Source organism: Erinaceus europaeus, chromosome 6 (assembly GCF_950295315.1).
Source record: "Erinaceus europaeus chromosome 6, mEriEur2.1, whole genome shotgun sequence".
NCBI classification, from domain to species: domain Eukaryota; kingdom Metazoa; phylum Chordata; class Mammalia; order Eulipotyphla; family Erinaceidae; genus Erinaceus; species Erinaceus europaeus.
Window position 1 is genome coordinate 37,483,945 of NC_080167.1, and position 21,908 is coordinate 37,505,852.

Below are 21,908 nucleotides of genomic sequence, written 5' to 3' on the forward strand. Positions count from 1 at the left end.
TTTCTTTGTAATGAACATTTCTTGAAAGGAAATTTCTGTGCCTTCTTTTAAGAAAGCAACACTGGGGAGTCAGGCAGTGGAGCAGTGGGTTAAGCGTAGGTGACACAAAACACAAAGACTGGCATAAGCATCCTGGTTCAAGCCCCCACCTCCCCACCTGCAGGGGAGTTGCTTCACAAACTGTGAAGCAGGTCTGCAGGTGTCTCTCTTTCTCTTCCCCTCTCTGTCTTCCACTCCTCTCTCCATTTCTCTCTGCCCTATCCAACAACAATGACATCAATAACCACAACAATGTTAAACAACAAAGGCAACAAAATGGAAAATAAATAAATACTTAAAAAAATTTAAAAAAGAAAGCAACACTGATGATTTTTCCACACCAAATCTAACACAATTTTTATTTGTTTATGTTTTTATTATCTGTCATTGCAATTAGTTCCATGAGGACATGAATTGTTATATAGTCATGCTCCTTCAATATATTCCCAGATTTTGGTACTGTGATTCATGCAAGGTTCCCCAAAACACATGTTGAATAAAAAGGAGTGAAAGAAGTAATGTTGCTATAAAAATAAAAATACAGGGGAGTTGGGTGGTAGCACAGTGGGTTAAGTGCATGTGGCGCAAAGTGCAAGGACCACAATAAGGATCCCAGTTTGAGCCCTAGGCTCCCAACCTGCAAGGGGGTCGCTTCACAAGTAGTGAAGCAGATCTGCAGGTGTCTTTCTCTCTCTCCCTGTCTATATTCCCCTCCCCTTTCAATTTCTCTCTGTCCTATCCAAAAATTCCCTCTCTTTCTTTCCCTCCTCTCTCCATTTCTCTCTGTTCTATCCAACAATGACGACATCAATAACTACAACAATAAAACATCAAGGGCAACAAAAGGGAATTAAATAAATAAATAAATAAATATTTAAAAATGGAAGTACATTACATTGCTTAAAGTTATACTTAAGTAAGTTATTTAGCAAGTATTTTAAGAGACTTTTAGTTATTATGCAAGTATTTTAAGAAACTTTTCTACCAATCTAATTATTTAAAATATCTGCCAATGCTAACATCCTTCCCTATGTTAACTGATGTATCGATTATTAACTGAAATTTTCTCTCAGAAATTTTGTATCTTTCACTTCCAGAAATGCTGGTTTTTCTTTCAACTAAGTACTAGCCTTGTAAATTTTCCCAATAATCTGGGAAACATCTCTTCTCCTTTCCCTTCTCCTTCCCTTCTTCCTCCTCCTTCTCCTTCTTCTTTCTTCTTCTCCTTCTTCTCCACCTCTTCCTCTTTCTTTATTTGTGGATGACCATAGATAGAGTTGCCCAAGACCCAATCATAAGTCATGACTGCTGAAAAGAGGGAGGGTTTTTTGTGTGTGTAGCGGAAGAGGCATTTGGAGGTCATCCAGCAGCATTTGAAATAGCTCCAAGAGTCATAGTAGTAGATTCAGTACCTTCCCTAGAAGTCTAGTCCCCTGATTTACTATGAGGTATGGAGTTGTTTATTATGTTTTTGATAGAAAATGAATGACTTTTAATTCTACCATATAATGAACTTCATATTTGAAATATTTTTCAGACAATTGGTCTACAATTGGTAATAAAATTTTACTGCCATGTTTCAAGGATTGGAGCCTCCACTAAAGCTATAACTGGAAGAATTCTAAAGGCTAGAGCTACAATTGGAAGACATTCTTTTTTGGATTTTGAAACAAAAACACATTGTACTAAAGAATCAATGTATGGGGGGGTAACTATTGTGTTTCCGGTTGAGCTCACAGGTTACCATGTGAAAGGACTCGGATTCAAGCCCCAACTCTCTGTCTGCAGGGTGGAGCAAGTCTGTAAGTCTCTGTCTCTGTCTCTGTCTCTCTCCTCTCTCCTTTCTCCAGGGGGAACATTTTCCACTAGAACAGCAGCTTCAAGCTCCAAGGATAATTCTAAATAACTTGAACATGAAATTCAAAGTCCTAGTATAAATCTCCAAGATTATTTTCCAGATCATCCTCCACCTACTGTCCTACCAACTATCTTGTGTACTTGTACTTACCCCCCCCTTTTTTTTCAATTTACTTGATAGGGAAAGGGTACAGAGGAATAACTCTGTGTGTGTGTGTGTGTGTGTGTGTGTGTGTGTGTGTCTGGGGGAGAGATATGCACCTGTAGCACTTCTTCCCTCCTGCAGATAGGGACTGAGAGCTTGAACTTGGATCCCTGCACATGATTATATATGCATTTATCGGGTATGCTACCATTCACCCCCCTAATGTCTAACATTAATAAGTTTAGTTATAGATGCTTGGATTGCCATTAATAATACTGTAAATTCACCATAGTAAGTGTAGATTGAGAAACAACAGCAAGTGCAGTGAGGAAAAGGCATTAGTGTTCTTGTGTGTGCAGCACAGATAATTATTTAATTTTAAAACATTTAGAGTGCTATCCAGGGGCGCCAGGTGGTAACGCAATGCGTTAAGTGCACATAGTACTAAGAGTAATTACGGACCCTCGGAAGGATCCCTGTTCAAGCCTGCAGCTTCCCACCTGCAAGGGGGTCGCTTCACAAACGGTGAAGCAGATCTGCAGTTGCCTTTCTCTCCTTATCTATCTATCTATCTATCTATCTATCTATCTATCTATCTATCTATCTATCTTCCTTTCCCCTCTCAATTTCTCTCTTTCCTATCCAAAAACTAGGGGAAAATGTCTAAAGGAGCCATTAAAAGAAAGTGGAATGGTTTCCAAAACAAAGTAATATACAGGTGTTTATTATGTAAATAAACTTTGATTAAAATAAGTCAGGACTTGGAGAATGATGTCTTCTTGGATTATCAGTATTTTATGAAGTAGGAAAATAAACACGACTTCTTGAAAATATTTTTGTAAGAGAAATAAGCAAATTAAAATCATAAATTTTAGTTATTTTTAAAGTTGTCTCAGTTCAATCCTAACATTTTTGTTATCAGACGAACAGCCTTTGTTGAAGTCTTTTATTCTTGATTTATTCCTCAATTTAATGCTTTACAAGAAGTCTGTAAAATTAAAAGAAAAGCAATAGAAGTTACTTTATAGGAACAACACTACATTTAGAGTCATTTTGTCATGTGAAACCGAGGGCTCAGGGAAGATTAGAAACTGCAGTCTGCATTATTTCTAATCTCAATGGTAACAAAGCACCTACTACAGCACTACTCTGCAGATCTACATATTACTCATATCCATAACAATTTTGACCCTATCCTTCTGTCCATTGCAGTCAGGAAGCTTTCAACAAACAAGTTCCATCACTGCCTTTTGCACATTGGTGTTATATGGGAGCAATGAGCTTCCCCTCCCCTGCCCCCAGCTCCCTGTCCTAGCCATGCACTGGGCTGTGAAGTTTGGCACTTTGCCTGGAATGCCTCTGCCCCACCCCTCTGCTCCCTAATGAAACCTTAGATATTCTTCAAGGTCTATCTCAAATATCACCTCCATTGTAAAACTTTTCCTCCTCTGCACTTTCTCATTCACTACTAGAAAGAGTACATAACTCCTTTTTGGTCTACCATCACTTGGCTCCAATTTCCTTCCTTTCCCCCTGTCCCCCCTTGTCATTTTATTGGGGAAAATAATGGTTTACAAGACAGTGTTGACACATGGGTATAGCCTCTCATCTTGTGTTAGGTATCTGCACACCACTCCACCACCTACCCAAATTGTTTTATTCCATCATTCTGATGCCCTACATCCTTGTCTACCCCCACCCCCAACCCCAGCCACATCCTTCACATTGCTGAAATTACACCATACCCTGCGCAGGTTTCATGTTATGCCTTCCCTTTCTTTTATTTATTTATTTATTTATTTATTTATTTATTTATTTATTTATTTTTTGGTTGCCACCTATGAGTGAAATCAGGCTGTATTCATTCATCTCTTTCTGGTTAATATCACTTGGTATGATTCCTTCAAATTGTCTACAGTTTCTACCAAGATATATGTCAGTGTCTCTTTTAGGGAAGCAGCAAATGCACGGCTGCTATGAACTCAGGTTTTGAGAATGTAGACATTGAGGTTTGAACTCTATTTATATCACTCATTTGCTAAGACAGCTTGGACACACTCACCTTGCTGTGCCTAGGTACACTGATTTGAAAACCCAGCATAAGTATGCTTACCTAGCTCATATGATTAGGTGAGGTGGCATGACACGTGAAAAGGTGTTAGTGAGTGTCACTGAGCATTGATCCTGTTAGCAATGTAAGCTAGGCATGTGTCTTTTTTTTTAAACAAATTATATTTATTTATTTATTTTCCATTTTGTTGCCTTTTATTGCTGTTGTAGTTATTGTTGTTGTTATTGATGTCTTTGTTGCTAGATAGGACAGAGAGAAATGGAGAAAGGAGGGGAAGACAGAGAAAGAGAAAGATAGACTCCTGCAGACCTGCTTCATTGCCTGTGAAGTGACTCCCCTGCAGGTGGGGTGCCTGAGGCTTGAACCGGGATCCTTACCCCAGTTCCGCCATGTGTGCTTAACCCACTGTGCTACCTCCCGACTCCCGCATATATCTTTATATTAGATCATGAGTGTCACCAGTGAATTAGTTGCACCCAAACTAATTCTTGCACACAATTAGTTCTCAGTGCTTATCAATGAGTCTATGTGACTGTGTTCAATGTCACTTAGATGACATACGTGATTAATAAGCATTGTAATACAGCAAAAGTCTCGTACTGTCTTAGTAATCTATTTTTCACTAGGGTTTCAACTTTAGTTAGACATGTCCAATGTCTGACTTGTTATTCCCCACCCTTTCCTTGTCATTCCTCTCCAGTGAGTACTAGAAGAATTTTCATAGATTTACACATATTTATATCGCAGCATTTAGATTACCACATGAATATAGTAATTAAATTTTAAATCTTTCCCCATGACCCTTTTTGTTCTCAAAGTACATCTTTACATGTGTTCCTATGTAATACCAGTTTCACTCTCTTTTGTTCTTAAAAACATCTAAAAAGTTTACATCACACCAGTTGTGAGAAGAATTTTACTCATTTTGTTCTCAGAAGACTAGCTTCTCACTATGAAGTGCACAAACTACATTTGCCACTATGGGGAACAATCAGTTCCTGCATGAAGGTAGGTCTCCAAATAACTAAAAATGTCTGCAAGCAACCAATAAAAGGATAAATGAATGAGTGGTGGTAGAAAAGCACACTTGGATAGTGTGTCTGCTTTGCTTTGCACACAACCCAGATTTAAGCCTGGAAGCCATGGACATAAAAGGCAACTTTGGTGTGCTGTGGTATTTTTGCCTCTTTTCTTATTTCTCTCTCTCCCTCTCTCTCTCTCTCTCTCTCTCTTTCTCCTGTCTCTCTCTTTCTCTCTCATATGAAAAAAGTCAGCCAGGAGTAGAAAAACAACAGCAACAATTAAAAATGAAGATAAAATGAATGAAATTGGGTCATGATCATTTCTTTTTCTGAGAATAAAAGAGAAACATTGTATATAATCAAAAAAGATAGGAAATCTGCACTTAAAATGTCATTTACAATATTCTTGTTCAACACCATGTTAACTATCAAACTCAAGCAAAAATTTCAAGTCATAGGCTCCTAGAAACAGCTAAAATAGACTCCCTCACTTCTTTCCACCCTAAGATCCATATTCTCATCTTCTCTATCATACATTTTGGTTCCTGCTCATTAATCATTTTGTCTTGCTTTATATATTACTGCCTTTCAGCCACCAAGTTGCAGATGCTACTATCATTCCATTCTGCTTCCCTAGGCAGACATCCTTGCCAATGTGTCCTGGAACCTCATCTCTCTGGCACCCAATCCCCTAGGGAAAGATAGAAATGTTCTAGGGATATGGATAGACTTGTCATTGCCCATGTCTGGTGGAGAAGCAATTACAGAAGCCAGACTTTCTACCATCTGTACCCCCAGAAGAGTTTTGGTCTATATTCCCAGTGGGAGTAGAAAATATAGAAAGAAGATGGCCAGAGGGCCCTGAACTCCAACTCCATCAGGACCTGGAGAAAGAAGAGGAAAAAAAGGAAGGACATTCAGAAGTAGTAATAGGTGTAGATGTGACTTAGAAAGGAAGAGAAGATGGAACTATTGGGGAAAAATGGATATACCTTGGGAGAACTACTGTAGCTTCCAGTGGAGGAATGGGGACACAGAACGCTAGTGGTGGGAATGGTGTGGAATTATACCCCTGTTATTTGATAATTTTGTGAATGAAATTTAAGTCACTAATAAATTTAAAAAAAGAAAGGGTCTATAATAAACAAGTAAACCACTAGTGAATTTAATAAGAAAGGCAAGTTATATGGATAAGACCTAAGGGGGGAAAAAGCTGGTTAACATCGCATGTGCTCTTTAGTCTCATTTACACACAATACATTCAGGAAATTTTACAGTAACACTTAAAGAAAAGAAATAATTCAGAGACCCTTGTTCCTATTTTTAATATTTCATTGATGTCATTTATAACAAAACAATATAGTAGACTGGTATATAGTTCTTTGCTAGGTCTCAGATTCTTTCTTTCCTTTCTTTCTTTTGTACTTCCTTTTTTTCCTCTTCATTTCCTTCTTTCCTTTTTTATTTTTATTTTTTTGTAATTGCAGGACTTTACTGTTCCAGACTGACTTTTTCAGTTAGAGAAGACATGGAGAGTAAGAAGAAAAGATAACACAACACTGAAGTTTTTCCTCCAGTTGTGGTGGAAACTAGACTCAAAGCTGGGTCACATGTATGTCAAACCAGGAAAACTATCCAAATATGAACTATTTTGCTGTCCTCAGACTCTTTTTTTCAACTTAGATCAGAAAGTGATTGTGTGAGAATGTAACTAAAATGAAAAACATGACAACTGTGTTAATAAAGATCAGAAAACACTTAACTACAAAGTCCAAAATTTGTCCATTAGCAGAAATAAGAAAATGAGAGTCTGGATATTTCAATATATTGGAATTTAGACCTGGAACGTAGAAAGCTGATGAAGAATTCAGCAAGTAATTAATGGAGAGTTGAGCTTTTAAATCTCTTTCTGATCTATTTTTAGTTTTTATTTTTACTAGAGAACTACTCATCTCTGGCTTTTATGGCGGTGTGGTGAAATGAACCTGGGACCTAAGAGACTATGCCATAAAAGTCTGTTTGCATAACCATTTTGCTATTTCCTCTGACTTAACTTTTCTTTTGCATTCTCATTGTTGTACCCCCATCTCCAGCCCCTATCACCACATTCCATTTTGTGCCTCTTATCTTGTATACCTATATAGTATAGTAGTAGCCCAAAGATATCTGGGTCAATATTGAAATATTATAGCATTATTTTTCTTTCCAAATAATTTCAAATTATAAATAGAATATATTGTTTTCTATCAGTGGAATTCCAGGAACCAGAGTACCTAGTGAGAATGAAATCTGGGGATAAGTATACAATTATGGAACTTTTCTAGTAGCAACATATTTCTTGTATTGCATAGTAATTTAATTTTTTAAATTATATTTATTTATTATTGGATAGAGACAGCCATAAATTGAGAGGGGAGGGGGAAATAGAGAGGAGGAGATAGATACCTGCAGCCCTGCTTCACCACTTATGAAGCTTTCCCCCTCCAGGTGGGGACCGGGGGCTTGAACCTGGGCCCTTGCACATTGTAACATGTGTGCTCAACCAGACGTGCTACCACCTGGCCCCAATTGTATAGTAATTTTAATAGTAGTTTGCAAGGTTATAAAATAACAGGGTTATGCACCACACTCAATCTGGTCTTCACACACCTCTTCCAACAAAACTACCTTAGTTAGCTCAAAATCTTAAGCACAAGATGGCTATTTTTTTCATTGTATATATATGTGTGTGTGTGTGTGTGTGTGTGTTTCCTATATTTTATATATAAGTGGTCGTTGTTTGTCACCTCTTGGCTTACTGCACTAAGTACCTGTAGTTCTATCCACTTTGTCTCAAAGGACACAATATCACCTTTTTTAAATTACATGGTGGTATTCCATTAAATACTCTGTAATTTCTTTATAAAGTCTTTCATTAATGGGCATTTAGAATACTTGCATATTTTGACTATTGTGAATAATGCAGCTATGAATATTGTAATACATATGTACCTTTGAATTAGTGTTTTCATTGTATTGCTACATCATAAGGTAATTCCATTTTACTTGCTTAAGGGTTTATCATACTGTTTTCCTTAGTGCCACACCAATGTGCTTTCCTACCAACAATGTAACAGAGTCCCTTTTTCTCTAAAACCTTACCAGCACAGACCATTTCCTGTTTTGTTGCTATAGGCCATTTTCACAGATGTGAGGTAGAATTTCAATGTGATTTCCACTGCATTTCTCTAATGATAAGTGAGCTGGAGCATTTCCTTTTATGTCGGTGGGCCATATGTATGTTTTCCTTAGAAAATTTTCTATTCAAATATTTTGTCCACTTTTTATTGGGTTATTTGAGGTTTTTGTTCTTGCTAGAGTTTGACATGAAGTCTTTATGGATGTTTCATATCAATAGCGTGTCAGATGTGTGATGTCAAAACATTTTTTCCCAATTACTGAGTTGACTATCTTTGTGTAGTTTAAGTATGTAAAGCTTTGTAGTTTGATTTAGTCCCATTTGTTTAAACTTGTTGTATTTTCACTTTCCCATGTAGTTGTAACTCCAAATCTATCCTTGATGTTAAGGCCCTGAAGTGTTTTAACAATATGTTCCTTTGTGTATTTAATAGTTTCAGTCTAATATCCAGGTCCTTGATCTATTTTTATTTAATTTTGATGTATGATATTAAAAGGTAGTTGAGTTTCATTTTTCTATATGACTGTCTAGTTTTCCCAACACATTTGTTGAAGAGATCTTCTTTTCTTCTATTAGGCATACATACATGCATGAGTTTATTTCTGGCCTCTATATCTTGTTCCATTGGTCTAATAATCCATTTTTGTTCCAATACCACATTGTTTTAATTACTATTGCTTTGCAGTATAAACTGAAGTCAACGTGTGATGTAGCAACATGTTAAGTGGACGGAAAGCATGAACCTTGGGACCAGACTAAAACATCTTAATAAATAATATTGGGGTTATTTGATAGTTCCGGTTATCAAGTCAGTTCAACAAAACAGCAGTTAATGTTAACTAAACCATTCGAAGGCTCAACTGGACAGTGTTTTAATCATATGAAGATAATTTGAATTTGCTGCCATCAAGAAACAACAAGAATCTCTAATGGAAGAATTAAGAATGCATATCAACTTTCATAGTGGAGTTTTGCAATTTATAAATGTATACATTCTTGTTGTGTTCACGGATCTTATAAGCCAAACTATTGTTCTCGTGTATGATAAGTCTAAAGACTACAGTAGTCTCTCTGCCTTTCATCTTTTAGCTTCAGAAACTCTAGGATGTTGCATGCTTCACTGATAATCTAGGAAAAATGAACAACCACCATAAAAGGAAGTTTTTCTATTAGTCCAAGAATAATTATTTATTATTCTTTAATTATTTATTATTTAATTATTAATTATTTAATTATTAATTATTTAATTATTTATTATTTATTATTCTTTAATTATTTATTATTTATTATGTGGGTACATATCACCTTTTTGAAGACTAAAGATACTTTTGAAAGCAAGCATTATTTTCCTCCCTTTGTACATATCCATATGGTGCCTATTCAAACATCAGTAGTCATCAGTAATTCTGCTTTATCCAACCCATGGAACAGAGTTCACAATTTTTGCTCCAAATTTGGTCAGAAAGAGTTTTTTATTAGAAATTAGCTGTTTTATCTTTCAAAGCACAATTACCCAATGACAATGGCATGTAAACTCAACTCAGGTAGGATGGCAAACACAAATGAAGTAGATATGGAATATGGCTTTTCTGTCTTGGACAAACCCTGTTTGAGCTATACCTTCCCTGTTCCTTCCTACTTTCTCCCATGGAAGAAAACAGTTGCATAACTACAAGGACTACTATCCCACACTACATAGTTCATCTGCTGCTGATCATCAAAGTGCTTTGGGGATGCCACAGATAAGTACTGATGTACTTCATTCATTCATTCATTCATTCATTCACTCACTCACTCACTCACTCACTCACTCATTCATCCATTCATTAGAGCTTAACTGAGGGAGGTATCTATTGTTTATCTCCCAGATAGATATCTGCTTCTGTGCATGTCTAGTTCCAGAAATAATGCAGAGTAGAAAGAAGGAGCACTGCACCAACATGACCTTGCTAGTGAAGAAAAGAATGATTTTCCTATAGGAAGTAACTGATCTGAAAGAAGTGGAAAGGCCAGAGCAGGGGAAGGAAGTGAAGTATTAACAAATGACATCAACTCCTTTCTTTAAACCAGGCAGCATCTGTTGACTCAATTAATTGTAGATATAATCAAAGGAGCCAGTGTGACTGGGACACTTAAACTAAAGAAGCTATATATTTGGGGTTGGTAACAAACATAATTACTGCATATATCATATAGTATAACCATCCTTGGTCTTAACAAAAGGAAGGGTCATTGCTACGATTCAATTATACAGAATGTGCCATCACACCTAGGTGTGATTAATCTGGGATGGTGACAAAACTTTTTCTCCTTTACCTAATTAATTCCTAATTTTCTTTTACTCATCACTTGAGGGACACTATTGTTGGACTTCAAGAAATATTTGAAAATATTTCAATGGATCTCAATCTTGAGGAATTTCTGCTTCAGGATTACTTGGGAATGTAGAAAGCAGGAGAAAAATTAATTCAAATTAAGCAACAACAACAAAAACAAAAAAACTGACACACACATTCTCATTCTTTCTGCATATATAATTCCTCCTACTGCTTCAAGGAAAATGATTTTATCCCTCTGGGCATGTGTTCTAAAGAATGCACATTGGACCTTTATGAAATCTATCTCACAACACTTCATGTGCTGTTGATTTAGGCTCAGTCTGATAAACTCATAGAGCTGCTTATTGGAAAGCATGGAGAGAAAGAAGAACAGACAAGGAAATAAGAATTCTGAGTTCTAGCTTTAGTCCTTCATCAAACTAAATTATGGTATTAAAATTTTCCATTAAGAGATAAAGTTAAAGCTAAGACCTCTCAATTTATTTATTTTTCTTTGTAGAATAAAATTTGAGCTAATTAAAAAAAACCATAAAGATTTCTTTTGAAAAATCAGTTATGTACAGATATACAACCTGAAGGCTTTGTCTTCACAGCTATAATTTATTAATTTCAGAACTCTGTGAAGGCTGGGGAGACAGCATGATGTTTATGAAAAAGGCTTTTAGTTTGAGCTCCCTAGGTCCTAGATTCAATCTTTAGCACAACCATAAGTCAGAATCAAGCAGTATTTTGGTCTTTCTCTCTGAATCTCTCATTAAAATAAAATAATTTTTTCTCTGGAATTATAAACTTTTACTTAGAAAAATAAAAGTCATATGCATAGAGACACTGGGTCATTCAGTCAAAATGCCAAAGCTGTTGTGGAAGCTGTGCATTTCAAATGCACTTGCTAAGGCTCCTCCTTTTCCTTCCTAAGCCACACCTCCACCTAATACCACTTCCTTTTTCTCTCTCTAGGTAAGGGATTCTGGTTCCAGCCCCTGGCTTCCCCCTGTCAAGAGGGGTAGGGAGTCAATTCACAAGTGGTGAAGCAGGTCTGGAGGTGTCTATCTTTCTGTCTCTCCTCTCTATCTTCTCCTCCTCTCTCAATTTCTGTCTGTTCTATCCTCTCTCTATATAAGAAAATATGGCTTCCAGGAGCAGTGGATTCATAGTGCCAGCACTAAGCCCCAGAAACAATCCTGGAGGCAAAATAATAATAATAATAAAAGTTAAAAAATCTGTAAAAACAGCTATATTTTGCATCCAGGCTAAAACATTATTTCATATAATTCTTAAAACAATTCTACACAATTTTAGATGAGGATTGCTGATATTAAGTAACAGTCCCACAGAAGCAGGAATAGAACCATGTTTATCTGACTTCAAAAGGTCATGCTGCAAATCAATGGGGCACATATTTCTGTGCTTGATCACTCACTCAACACAGCCTATATGGATTATCTGTGAATCTCTCATATGAAATGTAATTCAGTAGGAGATAATAAGGCTAGAATGATCAAAAGAAAATGCAATTTTATTTTAGAGCTTTAGTGTAGTGGAAAGACTGAATTTAACTTAAGCCCTTGGTTTAAAGTTTACTTATTCACTTAATGTGTGAAGTTAGAAAATAGATTAATGCTTAGTCTGAGTTATTTGTTGGTAAATCATGAACAATATATCTTAATAACTCATTATAAAAATGTAATTTTGAAGGATATTTGGCAGTGGTATACCCAGTTAAGTATGCATATTACCATGTTCAAGGAGTGAACATGGTAATATGCATAAGTGTGAGTCCCTACTTTCCACCTGCAGAGGAGCACTTCACAAACAGTGAAGCTGGTCTACAGGTGTCTCTGTCTCTCTCCCTCTCTACCTCCCCCACCTCTTTCAATTTCTCTCTGTCCTATCAAGTATAATAGAGGGGGACGGGCTGGCTTCCAGGAATACTGGATTCGGATTCGTAGTGTCCCAGAGATAACTGTGATGGCAATAACAAACAAACAAAACTCAATTTGATATATCAAATGTCCCTTTTCAGCACAAAAAAAAACACTTATATCCTTTAATAAGACATCCTTTCATAAGGAAAAAATTAATTTTTTTCTCAACTCAAGTGTGTGCCAAATAAGACATTTCACCTACCTGGAAACTTCCAGAGCTTGAAAACTCCAGCAATCCTGAAAGCTATCAATTGCTAATAATTCTACTGAGTTGAGTAGGAAAGAAATAGATAATTTTGACATTATTAAGATTGTTTTCTGGTATTCTTATTTGGATGCTCATTGGTCCACAATCAAACAGTTTGTCATAATATTACTGTTTTCTCTGAGCCCTCCAGTGACTTCTTCCTTGGTTTATTTTTAAAATGGGGTCTTGTTCATGCATAATAATGACTACTACAGGTGTATTCATCCACTCACTAAATGTTAATCATCCTGTATCAGAGACAAAAAGATAAAACATAAGCATGATCCTCTTTAATAATTTGCAATATAGTAAGGAGAAAAGAACATAAAAAAATGCAGCACAGAACTATGTATAACTGAATACCCCATTCACATAAGCTTTGATTTTTTACAGCCATAAGGCACACTCAAGCATTTTGTGACCTTCAGTTACCCATAATGGATCTGATTAAACTTAAGGTCTCCATTTTCAGGATGTTTCTAGATTTAGAAACATATACTATTTAATAGTAATTTATGCACATTATATATGCATATTTCTATGTAGCTTATATATGTATTTGTCAATATATTTTTAAAACAAGACATAATGATATGTTTAGTTGGTCCTCTTTTATTAAAAATGCCTAAAAGTAGCTATAACTAACAAGTAGAGGTACATGTAAATTATATTTTTAGACATCTGTTTTAGCTGTAATATCGTATAAAAATTGCTTTGATTTTTATTGGTAACGCAGTCCTGTCACTATAGCTTTTGGCTCACATTAATAAGTAATGACAAATTATGTAACTAATACAAAATTTTGGTTGCAGGCTAATTGAAATAAAAAGGCAACTTTGGAGCTGGAAAAGTAGGTGTCCTGGATAGTGTGCATGCTTTACCAGGCAAGCATCCCAAGTTTAAGGCCAACTTCCACCACACTGATCATATTCTATTGTTATTTCCTTGTTGTGACATAACATGGATATTGGGATATAATTAGCATATGTCTGACACAGGCTGATGGGCAATGTAAACCAAGTTATTTAACTGTGAGCTTGCTGGAAGTTAGGCACTGTTTCCTGGCTCCCTCTTTTCTTGCATGTTCCATTCCATCTCAGCTTCCCAAGACCTGCCATGCTGCCTCTCACTGAAGAATCTGAACATGTGGAGCTGTACTTTGGTAACTAACTTCTGGACTCATGGGCCTTGCCTAAATTGCCTATTTTGCTGTACCTAAAGTATACTGTTCAGTATATGTAATCAAACTTGATTTTCTTAAACCTGTACCAAGCAGTTGCTCCTTGAAGTCTGTATTTTTTAAATTACAATATTTCCTCTCTCACTCTTTGTCCTTCTCTCTCTCCCTCGCTCTCTTTCTGTCCTCAGCCTGGAATGGTGATGTGTGTGTGTGTGTGTGTGTGTGTGTGTGTGTGTGTGTGTGTGTGTGTGTTTATTAATGGGTTAGTGCTTTACAAGGTATTCACTGATATATTAATACAATTCCATTAGGCACCATGACCCGAAAGTTCTCCTCCACTCTTCTTCCTCCACCTTCCCCCAAGTTCTTTGCTTTCATGTAATATACCGTGTCCAGTCCACATTTCATTTCATGTCCTCCTTCCCTATTTATTAAGCCCCACTTTTAAATGAGATTGATTGATATTTGTCCTCTTTTTGGCTTATCTCACTTTACATGGTGTTTTCTAGTTTGATCCAAGATGACTCAAAGACATTGACTTCATTATTTTTAACAGTTGAGTAGTAATCCATTATATACCACAGAAGGGGTGGAAGAGAACTGTCGTGTCATGGTGCATAATAGAATTGTACTAATATATCAATTAATGCATTGTAAATAAACACACACGCACATACATACATCTGTTGAGTACATGCTGGTGAATGCATACATGCTGAATATGTATGGTTATTTTTCTGCATAAAATATAATATTTGAAAGCAGTTCTTTTAGCCAGTAAGACTTGCAGCACATACATTCTCAGGGTTATGATGATGGTTAAATTAACTAATATTCCCAAATGTGTCTATTGCAATTTGGCATATTTTAAGTGTTCAAAAATTCAACGTGAACCTTGGAAAATAATTAATTATCAAACAAATAGACCGTTAAGATAGTTCACCTCGGAGAGAAACTACTTTGTCATGTGTACAACCCAAATTTGAGCTGTCTATCCCCTCCTCCCCACCCCCACACCACCACTGCACAGAGCAAAGTTTTGGTGCTGATCTACTTCTTTGTTTCCATCTGAAAAGTTGACATACAGTTTTGAGGCTCCAATGATAAAAAAATGATCACAGAAAAAATGGAAGGCTACTTGAAAATGTGGCAGAACCTAATTTCCTATGAAATGAAACACTTGCTAGGATAATCTCTATAGAACTACCATATTTTTATAAACTAGAAGAACACTATCGCCATCTATTAACTTCCCCCCTGAACTGCTACTATAAATAGAAAATATATTACCCAACATGTCAACTCATTTCCTATAAATAAGAATAGTTTCATCCTCACCTTTAGAGTCACAGCTATAGAGACAGGTTGAATAATATTTTTAATACAGGCAATTGTTTATACTAGATAAAGTCAACTTAACATTTCTAGCACATGAGTTAGAAAGTCAATCTAGCTTTGTACATGAACCAGTCAAATGTTTCCTCTATTCAATGTTCTCACCTGCACCCTATAAGTTAAATAAATTACAGAACAGGTGAAGCTTAGCTTAGACATGCTACTGATCCATAACATGAAAGTTATATTTGGGAATATATGTGTTCTTGGCATGTTAGACTTCAAAAACTTTCTTTCAAGAACAATCAAGAGAGCTCACATGGATAGTGTGCCTTCTTTCTCATGCACATAACCCAAGTTCAAACCAGCCCTCCCTGGCCACTGTAGCAGAAGAAACTGTAGTCCTAGGGCATATTTCCCAAAAATCACTCCACCACCCCTACACACACACACACACACACCCTCCTTTTTCAGTTGTTTTCTCATAAACCATGCATTTTAATCATTTTCTTCTAATTCTTTTGTGTTGACAGTCCAGAAGCATTTTCTAAGTGGAATGTACTATCATGCATATCTTATTGCATCTGTCAGTTACTGCATCCTGCCAAAATGTATGACCTTACCCTGCATTTCTTCTTAATCAGGTGAGTGCTTTCAAAGAAATTTCCCATTCATCCATAATATTATTTTTAGTGGCAAGTAACTTGGAGATGAAATCTATGGTTTCTCTGACTGAAAAGAACCTAGATGTGCTACACTGAAAACTGAAAACAGCAGTAATACCCTCCTACTACAACGCTGTGTTTGTTTCGTAGTCACCCTGGATAAATCTTCCCCTTCTCTCCAAGCCTTCCAAGCGTAGGGGCAGTATTTCATTCCAGTAATAACTAAGAATGCAGTAGAGAATAATCAGGCCAAGAAGGGGATACACAGCAGTTTCCACTGTCTGCTACAGGCCAAGGAATCTTTGCTTTGTCCTTGAAAAAAAATGTTTTGCTCCATTCGAGGACTCCACACCTTCTCCTAGAGAGAAGTGCTGTCCAGAGCTCTTAAGGGCTCAAAATCCTGAATTCTTAGTAGAAAAACAAAAAGAAAACAAAAGGATGAAACCTGGATTAGATGTGGTATATTTGGAGGAAAGCAAAGCACTCTGGAGGAGAGACAAGTAGGAGGGGACTGCAAAGAGAATTGGGGACCCAGTGAGGGGGAGAAATATTTAGCAGGTGGTGGGAGCAATATGGAGACACCTATCACAGGGAGATAAGAGATTATAATTATATGACAACAACTATCCTGTAAACCATTACTTCCCCAATAAAATTATTTAAAGAAATGAAGTTTAATCCTATTGATAAGCAGTTCATGAACACTTACCTTGGATAACTAAATTTAGAAGCTCTTTCTTTTTTTCTTTTACATGTATTTTTTATTTTCTTTCATCCACTAATCTGACAGAGTAAAAAGACTGCTTGAAATAATAGGAAAGCTGTTGGGGAAGGGGATGGGATACAGAGTTCTGGTGGTGGGAATTGTGTGGAGTTGTAACCCTCTTATCCTATGGTTTTGTCATTGTTTCCTTTTTATAAATAAATTAAAATAAAATAAAAAGACTGCTTGAATGGTTCCAAAGAATGAAAATAAGAGACAGAGAATTGAGTTCTCTGTTGTATACTCTGCTTTCCTTATTCTACCAGGCAGCGCAAATTATAGGGAAAAAAATCATTTTTTTTTGTCTTTTTGTATGGTGTATCTTTTATTAAGACTACTAGAGTATGTTTTCAAAAGGGAGGAAAACACATCAAGTTAGAGAAATGTTGGCTAGCTATTTGGAGAAATTAAGCCTCCCCCCTGATCAAGAAGAGACATCACTTTTCAGAGTTTGCCTGCTGCCCTCTCCTGGCCTACATATACAGGAAGTTGTCAAGACATTGAATGTATTTCTTTTCATACCACACCTATATGGGAAGTACATGTGCAACAATAGTATTCTGCAAATCTTTTTAAAAGTGTGTACTTGAAGATAATTTGAGAAGATCCATTCATTATTCCTTCTGTTCTTAGATTTATACCTAGAGATTCTAGTCTATAAGCCATCTCACTTCATCTCTCTGTGATTTGGTTCTCTTTGTCCCATATGGATACAAACCTGTTTTGCAAATTAGTCTTCCTTTACTGATGGGGTCCTACTGATACACTGGCCCATGAAAGACATCATCCCAACTGAGAAGTGGTAGCAATGCCTTACTAGTCAACATATAAGATAATGACTGGGGACCATGTTTTGGCTTGATGTGTGATTAAAATTTATTTTATACAGGACAGGTGAAATAGTTCATTTGGATAGTGTGGTGCTTTGCCACATGCAGGGCAGAGTTTTGAGCCTCGTCCCCATCATGCTGAAGGAAGCTCTAAGCTGTGGTCACTTTCACTTTCTCTCAGCATCTCTTCCTGTAGCTCAACTTAATAATAATGATAATGGTTTCTAGACATTATTATATCATTGTGTATGATTTACAGGAATAAAGAGTGTGATGGTAAGGGAAGTATTTTAGCTAATAGACACAGGGGCCTGATTATAATTATAAATCACAAACTTTCTCCTTTCAAAAGACTTTCTTTTATTTGCTTGTCCTTTGTGTGATTTGTTCCAATCTCAATTCTCACCACATGGTCTTTGGTTAAAATAATTTGTTACTATTCTAGATATTTAAAGATCTCTTATACTGAGAAAATGCCAGCAACATGGCGTAATTGCTGTAGGAACACCTGAGTACAAATATGTCTGGGCTAATCTGTTGTGTGTCTGTACCTCCTCCACAACCTTTCAGTATTTGTCCTTGACCCAGGTTGACCAGTTCTTTCATATCAGTAAACTTGGCGCCCAGAGTCAGAGTCAAATTCCATTCCTTTACTTTAGAAGATGAGGGCTAAGGAAGAGGTGTTTACTTTAAAGAGATTTAAAGGCATGTACCTTGTTTAAACTTTACTAAACTTTTTTTTCCCCTAGAGCACTGCTTGGCTCTGGTTTATGGTGGTGCTGGGGTTTGAACCTGGGAGGTCAGAACCCCAGGCATGAAAGCCATTTGCATTATCATTATGCTGTGTCCATGGTCCCCACTAAATTTTTAACTTGAAGTTATCTAAAACTCTGGATTGATAAAATGCATAGGGAATGAATGTCTGATTACCTCTCTCACTGAAACACAAAACAGTAAGTAAGAAACATCTGTCTATCTTTGAAAAATCACCAGTGTTTCTTTATCCATTCAAACTGTGTATATATTTAGTTTCATATTCATTCAGTCACTACCAGCATGCTCAATATTGCTTTGGAGCTTATAGAGTAAGAGAAGAATAGGCTTTGATTTACTTCAGAAACTACATTTGTAGAAAAATAAGAAATGTATATAATAATACAAAGCTACCCCTTTACTAATAAAGTTACTACTGTGTGTTTATCAAACTATTTTGTGAATAAAAAGCAAAATACTCACTTGTAAATCCAAAAAGCTTTTTTCCTAAATCTAATACTCAAGTCTTCCACCTCTACTATTTACTATAATTTTTTTTAAAAAATGATCCTGCTAAATCTTACAAATCTGGCAATGCATAAAACATAGATTTTTCTGTTTAAAACCACTCTCTCAAATAGCTCACCACACATTTCCATTATGTTTACCAGATAAAAGTCGTCAATGTAAATTCATCATAAAATATGCCATGTAAAATATTACTTTCTGTCCTTTAATCAGACATGTCTTGGCATAAGAACTGGTCAGAAAACTGGACACAGATGAATGAGGAATTACGTATGAATTATCACTGGATGCTTTGGATATAAGCCATACCTAAAAGTCCACTGAGAAGAGTACCATTTTGTTCAGTGTTCCTGCACCTGCTATAGCGTCACTCTTGTTTATAGTAGAGTTTCTGTGTATGTTTTTCACATACACAGTGTAGAAAACACTTGGAGTGTGTGTGTGTGTGTGTGTGTGTGTTTATAGAGATTGATATTAGTAATTCAGCAAAGACTAATAACTGAGCCATAACTCAGGCACTCTGACTTTACCAGGGAAAGACCAAACTTACTAAGCAATGCTAATTCAAGCACAGTTAATCAATGAGGGGGCAGAGGAGTTATATAACGTCTTCAAAATTAAACATAGTCAAATTCCAGGAAATCAATTTTTTAAATAAAACGTGTTTTAAAGGAGGAAAATGTCCAACAGTCTAGTAATAATGTATAGATCGAATAAATTTAGCTCCTAGATATTTTCTTACAGATATAAAATTTATTACACAGTTGAAACTCTGGCTTTTCAGTGTAGTAATGACACACAATGTCATAAACTTATCCTGTCTTGCAAGTGTGGTATACAGACTGCATTTTCAGTTAAAATCATAGTGTAAGAATAAACCAGGCACACAAATGAGTCATCAATGATCACATTTTAAATTAAAAACATTATTTCACCTTCAGCCATATAGCTGTGATGTCTCATTCAAAGCTTAGTTCACCCTGGCCATAAGCTTTGATAATCACAAAGGATATCCACATCCAGTAATTCCTCTTCCTATACTAACCTAATAAGACAATACTAATCTAATAAGAAGGTGAGATACACTGTTTTCTAGTAACCATATGATGTTTGACAAACTGAGATCACCAAGAGGAATAAATGGGTTGTATGTACAGGTATTGATGTTATCTTTAATAAAGAGATCTTGGTGAAATTCGAATGTTACACCCATGAAAATTTCAGTAGATGAATAAATCCTTTGGTCTCGAAACGTAAGCTAACAGTCTTAATTATTAAGGGTGAACCAGGCTAGACAGTCATTCAGTGTTCTATTCTGATTGGCGACGGAACAAACAATGCCAATTACTTTTAAATGCTGTTGTGAAGGTAGAAATCAGAAACCATGTCTGTGTCAGATTAGTCGTGACAAACTGCATACCTGCAATGACGTGCGATGGAAGCTTCCTCCTTGGGTCCCTTCTCTTTCTCTCACTCTCCTTTCTCTGAGTAATATAGTCCACAGCGGGATTTAAATTTGATTTCCTACTGCCGCTTTTCACTTCGACCAGAGGCGGACTCCAGCAGACTCCTGTAATAGCAGCGTCCTGCTTGAGAACAAGCAGAGTAGATGGTCCCTGCGCCGTGTGGCCCCGCGCTGGGCTGGCAGCGCTTGTAGATGTGAAAGGCGCCTGAGACTTAGCTGACTGTCTCCGCGCTGCACTGGGATATTAGCACAGTCTGGGATTTCTATTGGCTCTGAACATCAAGCAAATCACACCAGGCAACCACCCCCTTCCCTTCTTGGTTTCACTCAGCGCTAGTTTCTCATCTAACCCACAAACATTGCAGCCACACACACTTCAGTCGCCTGCTATGTTTCTCTTTTCTTCCTTCCAGTCTGTGGATTTACAACCTTGTGGTCAGCTGTAACATTTTTTTTTAGCAGACTTCCTATCCAAACCTTCTTGTTTACGTAGAGAAAGTATCCATCTCCTGAGCCCACAAAAACCACTCATTCTCTTCAGATCCTCTGCCTCCTTTTGTTGATGGGTTTGCAATGTAAAAAATGTACAAAGCCTGCATGCCTGTGACATACACACATACACACACACACACACACACACACACACACACACACACACACACACACACACACACACACACACACCAGCACCAGGTTTCTTTTGTTTTAAATAACTGGAGCTAGTGAAATTAAAAGCAAACTGAGTCTAGTAATCTAAGTGAGAGTTCAACTAATAAAATCTTGAATGAATTCAGTTGAAAACACTCCTTGCTTGAGTTTGTTTTCTGTTCCAAATAGTGCTTCGGTCATTATTATCCCTATTTTTGTTTATTGAATGCAGAGATTTCTAATGCAAATCAGATTCTTCAGCGTTCAGAAAACATGGAACAATGACGCCAGACCAATTCTTGTGCAGCATGGGCTTGTGTGTTATATCAGAAAGCTTCAGTGAGGGTGGCATGCTTCCTTTTATATTTTGGTCTTCTCACTACTAGCAATTTGGTAGAGGGAGAGTCTCTTAGATTTATTCATTTAGCAGAGAAAAATTGGTTGGAGTAATTTTTTAGTCTATGTATGTTAACATAGACAAACCCCAAGGGAGAAAATCATATTTTATAAATATGACTGGAAAAATTAAGAGTAAAATAAAGTTTCATTGAGTGAAACATAACCATCTATCTTATTACTCAAGATAATTTTTCACTGGTATTTTTTGGAAATTAAGTGACCATTATTCTTGACAATAAACTATACTTGAAGATCTTTATTTGGATTTTTTACTTGACATTTTTTTCTTTTCTTTTCTTTTCTTTTGTTGTTGTTTTGTATTCTGGTTCCAGCCTAACATCTCTAACATTTTATTGTTGAATCACAGGAAATAATAATTACTTTTTGAAATGTGTTATCACACAACAAACGTGCTTTTTTTTTTTTTTAGCAAATTCCAGTAATTCTGAATTGAAGCCTATATTCAAAATGACCAACCTGAAAGCAGCTGAAATTGACAAAAGAAATACATAACAAAAC

The 21,908-nt window shown here is 36.4% G+C and overlaps 1 protein-coding gene across 1 annotated transcript in view; it reads right to left on the reverse strand.

Annotated features, from left to right (window-relative positions):
* Positions 1-20,845, reverse strand: part of GREM2 (gremlin 2, DAN family BMP antagonist) — a 147,957-nt gene extending 127,112 nt beyond the window's left edge. Inside the window, exon 1 of the mRNA XM_060192034.1 lies at positions 20,298-20,845. The gene's annotated coding sequence lies outside the window, so the exon portion shown is untranslated. The remainder of the gene's footprint in view (positions 1-20,297) is intronic.
* Positions 20,846-21,908: the final 1,063 nt, after the last annotated feature.